General features: G+C 45.3%; 1 protein-coding gene across 1 annotated transcript in view; it reads right to left on the bottom strand.

Annotated features, from left to right (window-relative positions):
* Positions 1-17818, bottom strand: part of LHFPL2 (LHFPL tetraspan subfamily member 2) — a 164755-nt gene extending 146937 nt beyond the window's left edge. Inside the window, exon 1 of the mRNA XM_006143526.3 lies at positions 17727-17818. The gene's annotated coding sequence lies outside the window, so the exon portion shown is untranslated. The remainder of the gene's footprint in view (positions 1-17726) is intronic.
* Positions 17819-19652: the final 1834 nt, after the last annotated feature.

Here is a 19652-nt window from a genome sequence, read left to right as displayed (position 1 = left end):
CTACAGTGAAAATCTCTCAAAAAAAAAAAAAGAAAAACTCTATGAGCTGATAATTGAAACACGTAGCCCCTCTTCCATTTACTTGCATGTAACACGTTTTCAATAAAAACGCACAATGATTCCTAGCAGTGGTCACTCCTCAGAGAGCAATCTCTGAGGGGTGTCCGGCATAGGATGTGCATGAAAAGGCACTGAGGCCTCTGTCTTCTGTTCACCTTCGCCGCCTCCGTCGAAATAACCCACCCACGCCGAGGTTGGTCCCCGGCAGGTGACATCAACTGTGGACAGGCTAGTCTAATGGATGCAAGGTGGCCTCATTCACTTGGCAGTGGGGAGGGCTGGAAAGTGGGGTTCAGCTGAGAATACCCACCTGACAGCCTACATATGGCCCCTCCTGCCACAACAGCCTTGTGTAGTCAGACTTCTTAAATCAGCTCAGGCCTTGAAGAGCAGTGCCTCAGCCAGCAAGGCAGAACTGCAAAGCTGGGACCAGCAGTTGGCGTAATGGCTATGTTGCTGATCTCCCATGTGATCGACCACGGTTCGAGTCCCAGACTCAGTGATGGCTTAAACTCATGCATGTACATGCATACCCAAGATCCAGAGAGGAGAATGGAGGAGAAGGGATTGTAGTGTGACCATCCCCCCTGGGGGGTGATTTCTTGCTTTCTGTCTGTCTGTCTCTCTCTGTCTTTCTGGTGAGCACCCATGCCCTATAGAAAAAAAAGAAGAAGGAAGGAAGGAAGGAAGGAAGGAAGAAAGGAAGGAAGGAAGGAAGGAAGAAAGGAAGGGAACAAAAAAGAACTGCACAGCCTTCTATAATGGAGTCTCAGAAGTCATGCTGCACACTCCCAACATCTTCTATGAATCAGTAGAGAGCAAAGTCCACCCAAATTCAAGCAGAGGGGCATTATTTTAAAATCAAAAATCTCTCAGGACCAGCAGGTGAGATGATGGTTAAGGTGCTGGACTCCTACATGGCTGACCCTGGTTTGAGTCCTGGATCTGGCGCTTGCTTTCTCTCTCTCTCTCTCTCTCTCTCTCGCTCTCTCTGGTCAAATGAAAAATAATAAGTTTTTAAAAATTAAATAAGGGATCAGCAGATGCATAATGGTTATGTTGCTGGACTCCCATGTAGTCGACCATGGTTTGAGTCCCAGACCTGGTGGCTTAAAACTTATTCCAGGCATGTGTGCACGTGTGTCAAAGATCGCAAGAGGAGAATGGAGGAGAAGGGACTGTAGCATGGCCATCCTGCATGGGGAGGGTCACGGGAGTGATTTCTCACTTTCTGTCTCTCTTGTCTCTCCAGAGAGTGCATGTGCTTTATAGCAAAAAAACTCTCTAAAAAAAATTAATTCTTTAAGAAAAAAATACAAAATCTCTCTTGCCATAGAGTATATAAAATATTTTATTTATTTATTTATTTACTTACTTACTTACTTACTTTAGTTTTTCTATAGGGCATGTGTATTCACTAGAGGGAGAGGGGTTGGGAGATTGCCACACCGCAAACCCTTCTCTTCCATTCTCCTCTCAGGATTTCGGCCATGCATGCACATGCTCCTGGCATCTTTTATACCCACCAGGTTAGGGACATGAACCTAACCTGACTGCAGTTGGCCTTAACCAGCATGCCATCAGCTGACCCATCCAAAACAGTTTAAACACTCTGATAAAGGTAATTTGCATGAAGCCTTGAACATGCTCCTTCAGAATGGCCTGCTTCCGTAGTGCTGCTTACAATCCTGAAATACACAGTCCCAAATACCAAGGCCCTGAATGTTTAAATCTCAAAGGATTCAAATCTCTAAAATCCTTAACCTCTAAAATTCTCAAAATCACAACCTTGAAAGTTTAAAATCCCAAGTGCTAAAATTCTGAATGCCAAAATCTCCAAAATCTCAATTCCTATAGAAAAAAAAGGGTATGTATTCTTCAAGGAGACACATGCCCCAAAGGAAAAAAGGCAGCTACTGATCATGATGCCAGTCTTCAAATTCCAGTCCCTGACTGTGAAAGCCAGCCAGCTCTTCTGCGCAGCCTCTGTACAAGTGCCCAGCATCCAACCCTCTAGTACCCTTGTCCACATGAATCTTCTTTTTAGTTTTTGTTTTCTCTTTTTGAGTTTTCTTCTCCCCATTTTAAACTGTCAGTATTACTTTTTATAATTTGTTACATAATATAGTTCATCTTCGCAGAACTTCAGTGCTAAAGGTACAACTTACTTTAAGAAGTTTCTGGAATTCTAATTTATTTTGCACTTTTAATATGCATTTTTTAGCAAATTTTCTCTGCAAATGTGTATTATCACAATGTTGACTTTGATGTTTATATATGTACATATGTATATGTTTCACGCCAGAGGATATATGCACACACAAAAGGGAGGGCACCCCCAAATGAAGCCTGGTCACACTTTTCCTTCCAATTCTCTATCCTGTCAGGACTCTGGACTTGTGTACATATGTACATGTGCTTGTGCATGCATGCATGCATCCAGTGTGTTCACGTCACCAAGGTGGACCATGGGAGATCCAGCTTCCTCTGCCTCACACCTAACTACTGTACTATGGGGCCAACTCTCACTACGTTGACTTAGTGTAAGCACTGATATGTATATTAAAAACAAGAGAACTTTCTCAGTAAATGACAAGATGTTCTTTCCTATGTCTGCATTTGTGAAAGATACATCTCAGTTCTTTCAGTGACTGCACATGCAGTGGTGAACAGCTGCAATTTTTTTCTTTGTGAGTGAGTGTGCTCCCTAGAGAGAGAGAGACAGTGAGAGAGAGAGAGGAGAAAGCACCCAGTACGGGGCATGGTCACACCATAGTCCCTTCTCCTTCGTCTTTCCCTCTTTTCAGGATTTTGGGTGTGCATGTGCACATACCTAGCACGCTTCTCAAGCTGCCAGGTCCAGTACTTGAACAGCACAGTCAGTCATATGGGATCTAGCCACCTTAACCACCATACCAGGGAGGCAGCCTGCCTACTGCATTTGTTGATCCAGGTTATCCAGAAGACTTAGGTTGTCCATCACAGTATTTCAAATGACCAGCTATAAAGCTGGGTGCACACAATTACCAACCACAGTGATGGGCATTTTTATACTTTGCTTTTTGACTTACTATTTCATGAATATGGTTCATCTGCTCAAACCTGTTACACCTATGTGACTGTCATTTATCATATGTGTTTATGCTTGAAAATAAATGCATGCTATCATTGCCTCGTTTATTGTGTCAAGTGGTCCATGAATTGTTCTGTTGTGTTTTTAATGTTTTTCAAATAAATGTCCTTTTAAATGTGCAAACAAATGTATTTTAAGTAACTTTTTAATTACTTTTTCCAAATTCATACTTGTGGGATTTTGAGTTTTCTGGATTCTAACTTTGGGATTATAGCATTTAGAATTGTGCCTTTTGAGATTATGGTCCAAACACAGGATTCAGCCTTTGAGCCTAAGAAGGTACGAGAGTAACTGCTTCTCTTTTTTTGAACAACTGGTCAAAAACACCAGGACACAACACAATGGCATTAAACAGACTCGGGATTTCAACAATGGCCATGAGCCTCACTATTACCAAGAAATTCTGAACAAGGCCATGATTCATGTCAATGGATCCATCACTTTTCTTGGATGGCTTTGCTCTTTGAGATTTCTAGGACAGATTTCACTGAGGCTGCCCTCCTTGACCAGTAAATCTCTAATGCGTTCAACTACATAATTATTTCTGAGTTAGGGTTTCCACTCACTATGCCTCAGAGTTTCGACTCTTATTCACTCAGTTATACTCAGAAAAGCTAGATGATCTAGGAGAGAACCTTGAACCGAGATCCTCAAAGGGAGCTACAGGCTGAGAAGTACCTCGTGTCACTCTCACGCCAAGGCAGTGGGCCTCAACCTGACCACGCTGCCTCTTCCCACGTGGACGTGTCTGAGACATTTTTCATCACCCTCACTGAGGGAGCAAGGTACTCCTGGCATCTAGCCGGTAGAGGCAAGATGCTGCGAAACACGCTATGATGTGTAGGACAGCCCCCACAGCACAGAACGAGCCAGCGCAAGGTGGCAACGGTGCCCACGACTGAGGACACTGCGAACCCACCCCCGTTATTCTCATTGTTATTTCTTTCCACCTGCTGTCAAGCCATGTGTGTACAGTTTAATTTCTGTACATAAATGCACATGTCCTGTGGCTCCACTGAAAAAATCTCATTTTAAAAGAGTTCTCCTACAAGAAGTCTGAACTTGGTAATTCTCATCATGAAACCAGTCTGTAACTTAATCTTTAAGAGTCACTCTTACACAGTCTAATCTCATCAATATACTGAAAACCAGCACACACATACACACAGAGAAAAACCAGTATTCAATGGCTCCCATATGCTCGAGTCTGTTGTTCTCACCATAATGAACTGAAATGCTCATGCCCGGGCACAGGCTAACCAAGAGCTACGGTTAAGATTAGCAGCTGTTCTTTGAGTGCAGGCCCCTCCATCTGCCATTGCCCAACAGGAGAACAATAGCAGCAATGGCACAGACACGGCCTCATCAGACCAAGCATACCCTTGACCTCTGCCACCTGTCCCTAGGATGAACAGATGCCTGCCTGTGGGTCTCTGTGGAATGACTTTGCTCTCTGCAGTAGTGCTCTCTTACATATCCTGTTCTGTTTGTGGCCGTGTTACCATGGTTACTACTTACAAATCAAAAGCTGTCCAACTACCAGACAGAAAACACCATTTATAAACTCTTACATTCACCTTTGGGGAACCCCTGATAGTCATTTTTATTGAGTCTCGTCTACCACAAATTTGGAAAGCTATTTCCTATTTCTAAAACATTAATTGCTATTTTCCTCTTAAAACAAGGTTTCAATGACACCGATACATGGCACATAAAACCACAACTCCCTCAGTGAAATAAATTACACTGGTGCGCCGGTGCAAACCACAGTGCGGGACTGTTCGCAGGCCAGGCCCGTTAATGGTGTGTGATAAGTTGCTGTTCTCCCACGACAAACATAAACACTTTTCATACAACTTTTCGGCTTTGCCCCTCTTTTCTGCTGGGACATTAGCCCAGGAAGTAGAATCTAAACTGTCCCACGAAGCGGGGCTCCAGCGACAATAGCCCTTGCCCAGGGTGTTGCTCCTCAAAAGCTCATACTCTGACAAATCTGACCACAGGGCTCAGGAAAGTTTTTAAATGACTAGTAAATGTTAACTTACATCAAAATACACACGTTAGACGTCCTTTGACCCTAAAGGCAAAGAAGCCCAGTAACATTCCAGCTTCCAGAATCTGCCTGCAATGAAGAGTCAACATGAGCCCCAGGAGCTCCTGGAAACTCAGCCAGTAGGAGTCTAACAGAGACAGAGGGGCACCAGCATTTCAGCCCATCGTGTACCTGAAAACAACATCAGCAACCAAAATGCTGAGCCCTCGGCCAAGAGGGCAACAATTAGAGAACACAGAAGGCACTGGTTTGTTCAAAGGCAGCCTTGCTCCTCCATTAATCCTAACAATTCCACGGAGTAGGCATGATTATCCCCATTCTACAGGTGAAGACTAAGTACTAGAGAGAGAAGTAACTGGTCTGGGGTCATAGAGTCTGGAAGTGTGGAACAGCAATGAACCCCAGGCCTGCCCATCTCTCAAAGCTGGGTCTTGCCCACGTACAACAGAGTTCAGAACATCCTCACTGTGGCAAAGTGGAGGCGGCAGAGAAGTGGAGGAAGAGAAGCCTCTTCCTCCAAGAGGCTTGGCAGGCTCTCCATTACTAATTAATGTTTCTTAATTAGTAAAATATTTAAAGAAGCTACATAATCTCCAAACAAAATCTAGTCCTGGGTATTTAACCGTTAGTATTTTGGGGCTACAGAAAATGCATGCTCTTTAGATTCAGGGTGAGCTGAGCTCCAGAAAGACCAGACGATACAGACCAAGATAGCCTTGGGGCCCAGACTGGCAGGAGGAAAAACTTGGTCCTCTCTTAGAAGAGGTGATAAAACTGGGGTAATGAGCTGAGATTTTACCCTGGTTCTGAGATAAAAGAATACACAGTAGGAGAGGCAGTCACCTAGAGAAAACATAGATTATACATGGAAGAAAAGAGGGACACATCAATGACTTTTCTGGTTTGTGTCATTAAAATGGGAGCAAATTCTTGCAAAAAAATCCACAGCCTTACACTTTGATTCTTACACTCCTATTACTCCATTAAGCTGTACTTACATGATTTTTACCTTACTTGGGGGGTAATTAATCCACACACACTAATTTACTTTGCAGTAAGAAAAGCACAAATATGAACAAATCTAATGTGTTCACATTGAACTTTTTGCAGTGTTGGAATCCTGTGAATATAGAATTGCATCACATTGCAAGCATTTACTTTCGTAAATCTCCATTATAGAACTCTCCATGAACGTTGTTCTGCCACTGTGGTTTTGGGTCCCCAAAGACTGATTAATTAATGCGAGAAAGAGAGAGCTCCTCCGCTGAAACTATGTCACATGCAGTAAAATAAGTAAGTAAATGGAAGGTGTGTCATGGTCAACAGAAATGCTGAGACACTCTTCTTCTAACAGGGATGATCTCTAAAATCATCAGAGAGCACTCTGTGAAAGCCCAAGGCCCGCAGCCCAGGAAGCTGAGCGCTCCCAACTCACTCTTGTTTATACTTCCAGGAATCCTGAGGAGAGCTGGCCGCAAGGGTGCAGGGTACAGCCACACTTGTCATGCTGGACCCAGGTGGGAAGGTCCCAGGCTTGCGTCCTGAGTACACACCAGGCACCCACATGTGCCCATGAGGTGTGCCATGAACCCCGCAGCCACAGTTGGGGTGACCCTGTTACAGGTGCCTGTTTCTCTTTCTCTCTCTCTTAGGAAAAAGAAGATAGACTTCAAAAGGACCCCAAAGAGAAAGACATTATCCTCACATGTAAATGAATGAAACTAATTTTTCAAATAAGCTATTTTTATCAACATGTAAGTATTCTTTTTTAAATGCCAGATGGTGCACCAGAGAGAGAGGGAGAGAGAGAGAGAGAGAAAGAGAGAGAGTGTCCCCCAATAGGGCTGGTCACTCGCAATCCCCTTCCCACTCCTCCTTTCTGTTAGGATTTTGGCCATGTGCACACACATGCCCAACATGTTTCTTAAACTGCCAGGGTCAGGATTTGAACCATGGTTGGCCATGTGGGATCTGACTCCCTTCACACAGCATTTACCTGCTGTGCTGTAGGACCATTCCTATATGTTCTTACTTTGTTTCTATATGCGCAGTTTCCACATAGAATGTTCTGGGTTTACTATTCACTTCCAAGGAGCTCCACACAACAGGGTAAGCTCCCAAATAACTACCTTAGTTTCAAAGAACAGCCCCAGGAGAAGTTCAAACACCAGGAAGAGATGACACTACCACAAAATCACTTTCCAAAGCCTGATTTTCACAAAAAAAGTAAATAACAATTAATGCCACCATGCAAGTTTAAGTTTATTCTTTTTATTTAAGCTCAAGTAGCCTAGAGAGCTGCAATAATTCTCACTGCTACGGAGACCTGCTCAGATACACGTCTGGCCCGCGGAAAGTAACTTTCGATCACAAAGGCCTGTGTTTTCAACAGAGAGCAAAGCCTCAGCCTAGCCATTCTCTCTGCAGTCATCAGTCAGGATTTGAATCCAGCTTTCTTTGGACCCACTAGATGGACTGTCTGCTACCACTTCCCAGGGAGAAGTGAGGAGAGGTCACCCGTCACTATTAGGTGCAGCAGGGAAGGAGACTTCCGGAGAAACTGTGCTCTCTCCTCAAGCAGAAATTCCACAGGAAAACAGCCAGATGCCAAGGATTCCAGAGGATGCACTCTCTGCTAGACGCCAAGGCCAAGGGGTGATGCCCCAAAGTCAACTGAAAGAGACACGCCCCTATCCAAATGGAGAGATGAGTAGGTGGACCAGAGAGGAAGCAATGATGTCTCCTCAGGCCAGCATTCGTGAACTTAAAAAAGATTTCTGACTTCACGAATTCCTTTTAGCAACTTAATCACAAACTGATCGCCTATAACTGGTCTAAAATTTAAATCTCCCTTATTACTGAGAATCTTGCAATGATGTGCTGCTTAAAATCATGGTGAGGTTCTCACTTACTGCTATAGGTTTCTAAGCACAGCCCATTCCAGGCCGGGCTTCCCAGGTTTGGGGCCAGGACAGCAGGGCTGCAATTTTCAAAACAGAGTTGAGCAATGGTGGAGACCCATGGTGAAGAACTTAGCCCTCCTCCTGCTGCTACTGGGCTCAGATTCCCAGACCCTGCAGTCACACCTATGATATTTTGTACACACATGTGTATACACACACACACTTTTACAAACAGACAAGCACGTTCCATAAGCTCCAGGTTGCACGCACCTCTCTCTGGTAAAAGGTGACTGGGCCACAAGAGGAGTCGGGTTCCCAGCTCTGGGAACGTGCTTAGAGAGCGGGAACACATTAAGCCCGATGTGTCACAGTCGTCACTTCCGGAGGGCCCCACTCACCCAAAATCCAACTAGAAACGAGCCTCGGGTGCTGAGTGAGGTGACTTTCCTGGCCCTCACCCACTCTCATCGAGGCAAGCATGATTTCCCCTCGACCTCACCACCAACGTTAAAGAACCAGCTTGACCTGAGACGGCTCAGTTTCCTAACTGACACGCAATCCCAAGAAAGCCTCAGCTGAGTAAAAGCTCCTTGGCATCACTTCTTACAGTGTCCAGCCTATACCTACTTCGGAGCCCGGGATGGGAGTCAGAACCACATCTTCCTTGTATCATTCACTCTCCTGGCAAATGCGTATTAGGCATCTAATTCCTGCCAGGAACCAAAGGTATGAAAGTAAATAAACAAGACAGGCCAGGAACCCTGCCTTGGTGTGGCGTTAGCCAAATCATTCAGTGCCTTAAACCAAAATAAGGCACTCGGACTAGAGGCTCTTTAAAATCACCCCATCCCCACCCCCCGCTTTCAAATTCTCCATTCTCTGTACTGGTGCCAAGAGAGCGACCAAAGCATTCTGGAATGTTCCGCTTTCCTGAACAGATGCTATTTTACCTCTACATATACCTCCATTCTGCCAACCATGTACTAGGCATTTTCAACCCAGACTTCTTTTCTTCTCTTTTCTTTTCTTTTCTTTTCTTTTCTTTTCTTTTCTTTTCTTTTCTTTTCTTTTCTTTTCTTTTCTTTTCTTTTCTTTTCTTTTCTTTTCTTTTCTTTTCTTTTCTTTTCTTTTCTTTTCTTTTCTTTTCTTTTCTTTTCTTTTCTTTTCTTTTCTTTTCTTTTCTTTTCTTTTCTTTTCTTTTCTTTTCTTTTCTTTTCTTTTCTTTTCTTTTCTTTTCTTTTCTTTTCTTTTCTTTTCTTTTCTTTTCTTTTCTTTTCTTTTCTTTTCTTTTCTTTTCTTTTCTTTTCTTTTCTTTTCTTTTCTTTTCTTTTCTTTTTGAGAAGTTTTTGCTATAGGGCCCGTGTGCTCACCAGAAAGATAGAAACAGCGAGAGAGAAAGTGAGAAATCCCCCCCCAGGGAGGATGGCCACTCTGCAATCCCTTCCCCTCCATTCTCCTCTCAGGATCCTAGGCACGCACGCACAGGTGCCCAGCGTGAGTTTAAGCCACTGGGTCCAGGACTCAAACCACAGTTGACGACATGGGAGTTCAGCGGTGTAGCCATTATCCCATCTGCTGGTCCCATCCCAGAGTCCTTTAGACTAAGTGGACCCCACTTTAGGAGACCTGCTGGCATACACAGCCCAAACTCCTTGGCACAGGAATCCTCACAGCCCCACTCCTTCAACACAGAGGAAATCTGGTTCCTTTAGATCAAAACTACAGAAAAACAGGAGCAGGGCTGCCAAGCCTCCCTCACATGTTGCCTGACTTTGTTTATTTCTTCTTCATCAACTCACATCATTTCTGACACTGCACTTCAACTTCCTGAACACAGCCAGAGAGAAAAGCTTTCAAGAGGCACTGAAGCACAGCCAAGTTCTGATTAGCCACAGTCATGAAGAAAAGGAACAGCGCGTGGCCAAAGCAGGACACTTGCCTCGAAGTATCACAGGGACAGAGATTCCTGTACAGGGCATGGACGAGCACTGATGAGACGAGTAAAAATCTTCTTGCCAACCCCAGAGTTCCCCTCAGACAACGTCAGGACGCTTGGCTGGAGTCTAGCCTTCTGGGAGTTCTAGCACTACGTCTACTGAAAAGGAGGTATCTGAAGTCTCCATTATCCACTTGCAGGGGGGAAAGTCCAGCTTCTGAGTTAACGGGTGGAATAGATTTTTATACAAAGTATACAAACCTAAACTGTGATTAAATGCACTTAAGAGTGGTAAAAGTTTTTAGTAGTATACCAAGAAGTTGTCTCCTTTCACAATTAAGCATAAACTCTCACAGTAGAGAGAGAGAAGATGGAGACAGTCTGGCCGTCGGTCGTTGGGTCAGATGGTGGCGAGCAGTAACACAACTGGGTTCGCAGCCCGGGATCTACCCAGGCACACCAAATATGCACATATGCCCGTGACCCAGTTCAGCTGGGACTGGGCGTGGATCCTGGCATGAAGACTCTGCTGGGGTGCCAATCTCTTCTGTCTCAGACTCTCTTTGTCTCTTTGGAAGAACTGAATAAATACACTGAAGAAGAAAGTAAAGAGACCAATCAGACATGAGAGAGTGGGAATGAAGACGGACGTGGAAAAGGCTAGAACCCAGAAATAAACTAACAAGACTCAGTGACGCTGATGGTGGAGGTCTCCATCCTTTCTCTCTACAGCACAGGCGTGCCAGTGGTTCACCAGCGCTCTGCTCAGACTGTGTCAGACCTGTGAACGGCCCTTCTCACTCCTGCTCCTCAGCTTCTCTACATGGCCCCACACTCTCCCTGCCCACCCTGATCACTTTGCTCCCTCTGCCTCCTCCCCAAAGAAACCAAGTTGCCTTGGGGAACAGTGCCAGTTGGGGCTGGTACATAAAACTATCTGTTCCCTATGACTTTTCTCTCGCTTCACTTGGAGAGTTCTCTATGGATCTCCTCCACCTCCTCCTCTTTCCTGTCCCTTCTCATGACAGTCACAGAGGGCTTAGTTTCAGGGCTGGAAGTCCAGGTGTGGAGTCTGGTTTTCCTACTTCCTTACTGGAAACTTCAGGCCAACTATGCTGCCTCTCTCGGCCTCAATTCCTTCCCTGCCAACACAGAAATTCCTGCCCACCTGGCACAGCCTTTAAGCAGTGACAAGCATAAACTAAACCATTCTGCTGTTTATGATGGAAGTTTGTACCTGCTGCTGCTTAAACCCCAACAAAAGGCACAGCTCTCGATTCTCTGCTCACCTTCCACCAAAGGGTTTAATACCTTAAACAACACGAGCTCAGAGGAAGCTGACAGACATCTGCATGCTCCGAATTAACCCACGAGGCTGGCAAGTCCTCCTGAGGAGTCCAAGACAACAGCCCAGCTCCAAGCAGCCTGCCTTGTGCAGAGGCTTCCCTCCTTCTGGTGTGGATGTCACATTCCTGAGTAGCTGGCCGAGAGTGTCATGTGTCAGGACTTGTGGCCACACCCTCTCACTTATGGCAGCAGAGACCTCATGTTCCCAACCACAGTGCAGAGAAGGGCTGCTGAGCCTCCCAAGCCCTCTCCAGAGGCCATGGAAATCCACTCCTAGGTTTGCCCAGAGAGGCAGACAGCCCACAAGGCTCTGCTCCATCGCCAATGCCATCTTGCTGTGATAAAGATCTCAAAGGGCTAATGAAATTATCTCCTCTGCCTTTTATTCCTCAGTAACAACCACAAAATTAGATGAAATGACCCCTGCTCCTCTAATTTAAGGCCCACTTTATTACTTTCAACCCCAATTCTCTCTCTTTTAAACGGATATGAGACCCTGAAGACCCACAGGCCAGTGGGATCGGTAATTGCCGGCTTCTTCCTCCTGGCCTATTCTCCAGAGGGAGAGTCTTCTTCCCCCAGGGTGGGGTCACAATCAGTTCAATCTTCATGCTTCAGAGACATCCCTTTTGAACCAGATCAAATGTTTCCCCACCCCTGCCTGGTGCTCCGCTCAAAGGAGCAGCAGCCCCTTCTCACTGGCAGCATTTGCGGCTACTCAGCCAGAAAGGCAGAGCCAAAGGAGGAGGTCAGCGTGGTTAATTGTCCACCAGGCCCACTCAACCCGGCACCTCAGGAGGGCTGATCACCCACATAAAATGCGAAGCGCACTTTGAACCCAGCAACAAGGAGAATGGTTTTCTCCAGCCTGTTGGACTGCAATGAGAGCTATTTGTTTTCTTTTGCAAATTGTAGCCATAAAGGGAAGAAGGACTTCTTTTGCAGCTAGGCCAGCCAGTCAGATGAAATGCAGGTGAGGTGAGCACCAAGGCTTGCCACTAGGAAATTAAGTGGAGGGAAGGTGAGCATTAATGGAGGAGGTCTAAAGGAGTCAGCCAAGGCGTCTGATCTGAAGGACCCTGAAGAGAACAGGACTCCAGAAGCCTCAAAAGGTGATGGATATAAGAATGATCTAGGGGTCTGCTGGTGGCATGGTAGTGAAAGTGTCTGGATCCTACATGGCTGGTGCAGTTTGAGTCCCGCACCCAGCAGCTTGAAAAGCATACCAGGCATGTGTGCAGCATGCCCAAAATCCTGGGAAGAGAATGAAGGAGAAGAGAGTGCACATAACTATCCCACACGGGGATGTTTTCCCCCTCTCTCTCTACATCTTTGTCTTCCTCCAAGTACATATGCCCTCTAAAAAACTTTTTAAAAGTAAAGGGACCAGCAGATGGCATAATGGTAATGTTACTGGACTCCCACATAGTCGACCACGGTTCAAGTCTCAGACCCGGCAGCTTAAAACTCATGCCATGTGTGCATGCCTGCCCAAAATCCCAAGAGGAGAATGAAGGAGAAGGGGTTGCAGCGTGGACATCCCTCCCAAGGGATGATTTCTTATTTTCTGTCTCTCTGGCAAGTGGACATGCCCTATAGCAAAAATCTCTCTTGAAAAAGAAGAAAAAAGATCTAGGAGGGTTGGGGCATAGGTGAAACACAGCATTCTGCCAAGCTGACCTACATGGGGAGGTTCAGAACTCATGTCCGAAGACCTCCCTGAGTGCACCAGGCAGTGATTTGGGGCTGCCTGGAGCTGGGAGTGGATCACAGCATCAGGACCTTGCTTTGGGTGCCGTCTCTGCCTCTCTTGCTCATGAAAGAAAAAAATAACTTAAAAAAAAAAGCTATATGGCATAATGGTTACATCACTGCACTCCCACATGGCCAATCACAGTTTAAGTCTTGGATCCTGTGGCTTGAAACTCACACCGGGCACGTGTGTGTGTGCATGCCAGAAATCCTGAGAGGAGAGTGGAAGAGAAGGGATTGCGGCATAGCCATCCCCCAAGGGTGATTTCTCACTTTGTGTCTCTCTGTCTCTCTCTGTCTCTGCAGCAAGTGCACATGCTCTATAGCAAAAATCTCTCCAAAAAAAAAGTGATGTACAGGGAAAAGGAACCATAAAAATGCAGGGGACTTACTCTTTCTCATTAAAAGAGATGGATGAGCTGAATTTTTCTTTGTCTTTTGCCTGTCTGGAAAAGTTATATTTATTAACTAATTATCCAAAGGGCTTCCTTCCAACTTAGGTACAAATTCTAAATAGACCCTAACAAACAGGGAAGTCTTTCCTTTTTTTTTCCTTTTTAAAGTGTATTGATTCCACAAGTGAAAGAGAGAGAGAGAAAGGGGGAAACGCCTCCAAGCAACCAGCACCAGATCACAGGCACACATGTACACTAAGTACTCAGGGAGGTCTCTGGATTTGAACTGTGAACCTTCCCATGTGGTACTGCCTTGCACAGTGTAGCACAAAGCATCACAGTTTACTGCTATGCCACTATCTAGCCCCAAACAAGTAATTTCTTAAATGAAAGAGGACATGAGACTAATTAAAACAATATACCCCATCTTACCATAAAGCAAAAAGCCCAAGATATCTATTTAATATCAACTTTTCCTAGAAATAAGAACTTACAAATTGTAGTGCAAATCGACCCAGAGAGTGAATAAAATAAGCCAGCCAATAAATCACAGCTGATGAGCTCCCTCATCCAAGGAGGCATTGGTTCCTAAACTATGCCTTGGCTGTGCCCTTGATGGAACATAGCAAATCCTTCCCAGAGGTGGCAACACATGGATGCAGTTTCCCAAAGAATCTTGAAAGATTATTTTGTAGACTTTGTTTCCTCTTTAAGAAACTATAGCTGAACATAAACGCTTCAACCTGGGGACAAAAATCAACAACTGTGAAGCCCGAGAGGAGGTGTACCATTTGTTCATCCAGGTATTGGAACCTGGTTCCCTGGCATTTCAGTGATAAAGGAAACAGAGCTCAGTTCTTAGGATATCAGAGCCTGAGTGGCAGACCAACTGCTTTGTCTGCTCCCAGATGTCTACCCTGGACACAAGAGGTCCATGCTGGACACTGTCTGTGTATCAAGGCCAATGCACAAAACAGCTATCTTAAAAACATGCACTCCCTGGTATACAAACCTGACTGATGAGGCAAGAGTAGTCCCATCTGTAGAGATGGTAAACATGACACTACATGAAAGAACAGCACCATTCTAAAAGCCAAAAACATGTATTACCAGTTCAGAACCTCTAAGGAAATTCAGGAACTATATAACTTAGTCTTGGAGTTTCAAACTAGGATGAATAATGTGGGTGGTCAATATTCATTTAGAGCTCTCTGGAATGTGTGCCTGGACATACATTTGTGTACGAGTCCCGTGTAGAGGGGATCAGCACAGTAACTTGGGGTCTTCACAGACCTTGCTGTTTGGGGGTTGTTTTTTCCTTCCCTGTCTAGAATTGTATTATAAGCCAAGAAGCACTCTGAGAACCAAACTCTCCTAGAAGCTCAGTGAGTTGCTACATATCATGAGTTGGTAAGCACCCCCATGAGTTTAGCTGGGTGAAGACCAGACAAACAACAAATGCCCTGCACTCAACTTCTCTTGGGATGATGTGACACAAATATTCAGTAATATCTCACATTCCCAAAGCCTGCTAAAACCCATTCATATTTTAACATCTGAGATTCTTCATTTTGACTTATTTTCTTAGTTTATTTTTTCAAGTGTGATAGACAAGCTGATTCCATGGAGACTGGAAATCCCTGGCAAACCATGTTGAGGGTCAGCTGGGAATGAAATATCTTATACTGCCATATCTTTCAATCGGTTCTCTTCAGGCAGCTGCACAACTGGGAGTCAGCACCAGGCAGAAGAAACCTTGGGTAAGACTGCTTTTACATGGTACCCATCAGCTGGGTCCCCCTACTAGGTTGTAGAAAACACATATAGAAACCAGAAGACAACTTCTTTCTCTTTGCTTTTGTGCTGCAAACACCCAGCAAAGGAACTGGAAAAGCTGAACGATGTTTAATAGAGAAACAGAGTAAGAATTAAGTACTGGGGAGCCAGCAAGTGGCATGGTGGTTAAGGTGCCGAAAGACCATGTGGCCAACCATGGTTTGAGTCCCAGACCCGATGGCTTCCTTTCTCACTTTCTCTTTCTCTTTCTCACTCACATGTGCCCTACAATAAATTAAAATAATAAAAATAATAAAAAATGAAATAAATAATTTTAAAAAGAAGTAAGTCTCACCCCAGGCTTCAGTGAATCTAGTCACCCCAAGCTCTTGGAAGGACCCAGGTCTCAATCTGGCTTCAATTTACAGGACTATAACTGCCCTAACCCACATGACGAAGCAATGAGCACCTCAAGCTAATCAATGCACCTTTAAAGCACTGATTTACCAAACTAAATGCATTGCTTTAAAAGCTTTTTATTGGGTTGGCCCTATGGCCTGCTGGTTAAGGGAGCCCACATGGCTGACCACAGGGGTCAAATTTCAGTTCTGATGACTTGAAAAACATGCTGGATACATTAAGTGTGTGTTCCTGAAATCCTGAAAAGATACAGAAATAGAGAAGGGATTGTGGTGTGTCCACTCCCAAATGAAGAGTCATTTCTCCCTTCTCTGGTGAGTAAATGAATTCCCTGGCAATTTTTTTAAAAAAGCTTTTTATGAAAGCTAATTAAACCTAAAAACCTTAAAGAAAAACAAATACTCTGGCCACTGAGCAGTATTTTTATTTCCTGTAGATTGCGAATTGAGATAATCTGCTGTGTACACCCTACTGCCTCTACTTTCAGGCACATGTGCAATCCTACCATAGTCTGCACACCAACCACTGGGCCGACTGGGGCTTCCAGGGCTGGCAGGCAACTGTGTCTCTTTCCAAAGGCAGCTAAACTCATGGCCACAGGTTGACATTTAATACACTGCTGTTCCCTAAGCTAGCATCCCTTATGCAACTCAAGAGGAACAAGATGAAATAAAAACTCTCAACTTAACCCTTTTCAAGAGGAGTAAGAGGCTAAGTGTCTATTGATTTAACTATTACTATAGTAAATTCTCAATTGAGTGTGATAAATGTGAGCAAACAACCAGGTACTTAATCCAAAGAGGCACTCTACAAATCATTTCGTTGGTTTAGGAAGACATCTTTTTGTAGTTCTGCCTTAGTGTACTAGGGCATTTCCCCTCTCAGATTAACATATTTTCATTGATTGAAAATCTGGGAGCCCTTCTTGTAGCACAAAGGTTAAGTGTTAAGAAGCCACATTTCACATGGCTGACCCAGCTTCAAATCCCAACCCCAGTAGCAACACACTGACTGTGCATGTCCACGTCCCCAGGAGTCTGATGGGATGGAGAAATGGAGGACAAAGGATTGTGGCATGGCCAAGCTCTATTGGGGTTGCTTTTCTCTCTCTCTTTCTCTCACTCTCTCACATGTACACACATCACATGGCATTAAAAGAAAAAAAGCAATGAAAAAAAGAAAACGTGCTTCATGCTAGAAATGTTAGGTGAAGACCGAGCACTCAGACTATGGGAGAAACATGATGGAACAAGAAAGCAAAGCTGAAGTGAAGCTGTTCTGCATTGCACAGAGAAGCAATGGTTCGTTCTGCTGGAAAGGAGGCCAGAAACTGCCTTTTCACAGCCTCTCTTTCAAAGAGTTTGATAAATAATGGGAAATTTGGGTGGAGCCTTAATGAGGAAATGGAATTCTGAAGCATTGGCCCAAGTGCAGGAGCAAAGGAAAAATCATCATTGGGGGAAAAGCCAGGAGAAAGTCAGGAGGTAACCCTCCTCACCAGGTAACTCACCAGAGAGAGGTAGGGGACCATTTGCACCATTGTTACAGGAGACATTGCCTACTCTTAAAGATTTTTTTTTTTTTGGAGAGATTTCCACTGTAGGGCGCGTGCGCTCGCCAGACAGACAGAGAGAGACATAGAGACAGAAAGCGAGGAATCACTCCCCAGGGGGGATGGTCACGCCGCAATCCCTTCTCCTCCATTCTCCTCTCGGGATCTTGGGCACGCACGCACACGCGCCCGGCATGAGTTTTAAGCCACCGGGTCCGGGACACGAACCGCGGTCGACTACGTGGGAATCCAGCGACATAGCCATTACGCTAACTGCTGTTTCCCTCTTAAAGATTTTGTAATGAATGGGAACGCTAGGTGGTTTTCCGAGAGCACTGTCATAACTCAGTGCTGAGCCAATGCACTCGGGCATGAGTGTCCCAGGAAGGCAGCCCTTACCGGATAAGGTACTTCTTAATGAAATGCAGAAACCGCAGGCCAGCTGTGAGCTTGAGTCTGCTTCCCAGTCTACCTGCAAAACAACAGGAAAAAGCCACTTTTGTTAACTTGGAGGAGCTGGTGTTTTAACAGTCCCAGGAGAGACCTACAGAAATAAGGGTAGGGCTTTTGTCTCAGAGCAGACAATCTAGCCAGGTTCACTTGTCCAAGGGCTTGGAACAAACAGACCTCAGTGAGAATCCTGGCTTTACAACACAGTGACAAGCGCTTAACATACTTGTGCCTCAGTTTCTTCTCCTGCAGCACCGAACTCACAGAATGATTACAAAGGCCTTCCACGTGCCAGGGACCTTCTATGATGGTACTTGAAAAAGTCATGGAAAATGGAATTAAAGTACAAGTTTATTTGAGTGCAAAAAATATTTTGAATCCATGCATAGTTTTTCATAATACGTATTTTTCCATGAACCTTTGGAACCCCTCAGGGATGCCTGAAGATACATGAATGAACTTGATGGGCTCCCTGCCTGAAGGAGCCTGCAGTCCAGACAGAGAAGCAAACAGGGAGCAAGCATGACCTTGATGCAGCTGGTAGAAGCTGAAGACAGGAAGCCACAAGGTGATGGGGAGCCTCTCTCTGCAGAGCCTGTAGAGGCAACAGTTGACGCTAGAGGGGTCCAGGGACATCTCCCAGAGCCCTATAGCTATTTTTGGAGAGTCTGTACATCACCTGAAGGCCAATGCAAGCCAATGAAGGCGCATATGTAGGAAAGTGGAGTGGTTCAGAAAGCTTTCTGTAACACCCCAAAGAAGGGACTGGGAGGCAAGGACAGCACATCTTAGCTCCCCACAATGCCCCACCTTGGTCTTTAACGTTGCTTCTCAATTACAGGTTCCTCCAGGGGGTGTAGTTCTGCAGGTAGACACCAGCTGAGAGCCACAGGAATAGCCTGCCTATTTCAACACACTCTTACGGGGAGGCCCACTAGAGCCTGGGTGTCCCAGTGGTTCTCAAAGTCTAGTCCCCAGACCAGCATCAATATCAGCTGAGACAGGGAGAAATGCAAAATTCTGCCCTTATCCCAGACCTAGTGCCACAGAACCTCTGTGGGGATGCCTAGCAAGCAGTGATTTAAGACCTCCAGGTGATTCTGATGCTGGCCAAGGGTGCAGAATAGCCTTTCTGCCCTGGAGCACACCAGTACTAGGGCAATAGAAGGAAGAGCTGGCCTGTCCTGCTAGGACAACAGCTACTCTATGCTCAAGGCCCCATACTCTACAGGGCCCCTGAAGCCCATTTCTGTATGAAAGAAAATACATGAAGCTGGTTTTTATCAAGGCTTGGAGCCATGCCTAGCCTCAGGAACCACTGGGGTTGACAAGACCAATCCACCCCCAGGGTGGGTGTCTCAGCCCCGGCAAGGTTCCCATCCCTCTGCAGCCCTCCTTTGCTCAGTACAGGCGAAGAGAACTCAGCTTCGAGGAAAGTGGGCACAGGTTTTTTCCTTTTTCTCCCCTCGCCTAGATTTAGAACCTGACCATTCTAGAAATGAAGCCGTAAGGTCATTCTGGAAGGTTCCACATGGTTTTATCAGAGGGTCAAGTTTCTTTTTTTTTTTTTTTTGGAGAGGTTTTTGCTATAGAGAGCATGTGCTCGCCAGAAAGAGAGAGACAGAGAGAAATCACCCCCCAAGGGGATGGCCATGCCACAATCCCTTCTCCTCCATTCTCCTGTCGGGACCTTGGGCACGCATGCACACGCACCCGGCATGAGTTTAAGCCTCCGGGTCAAGGACTCAAACCACAGTCGACTATGTGGGAGTCCAGCGACATAGTCATTACGCTAACTGCTGGTCCCAGTCAAGTTTCTTTGTAGAGTAGAATTCACTCTGTGATTACCCAAACCATGAGGCCCAGGAGGGATAC

This window comes from Tupaia chinensis, unplaced genomic scaffold, assembly GCF_000334495.1.
Source record: "Tupaia chinensis unplaced genomic scaffold, TupChi_1.0 Scaffold000099_1, whole genome shotgun sequence".
Taxonomy (NCBI): Eukaryota; Metazoa; Chordata; class Mammalia; order Scandentia; family Tupaiidae; genus Tupaia; species Tupaia belangeri.
The sequence above is the reverse complement of the archived record's forward strand: the minus strand, read 5'-3'. Positions and strand labels throughout refer to the sequence as shown.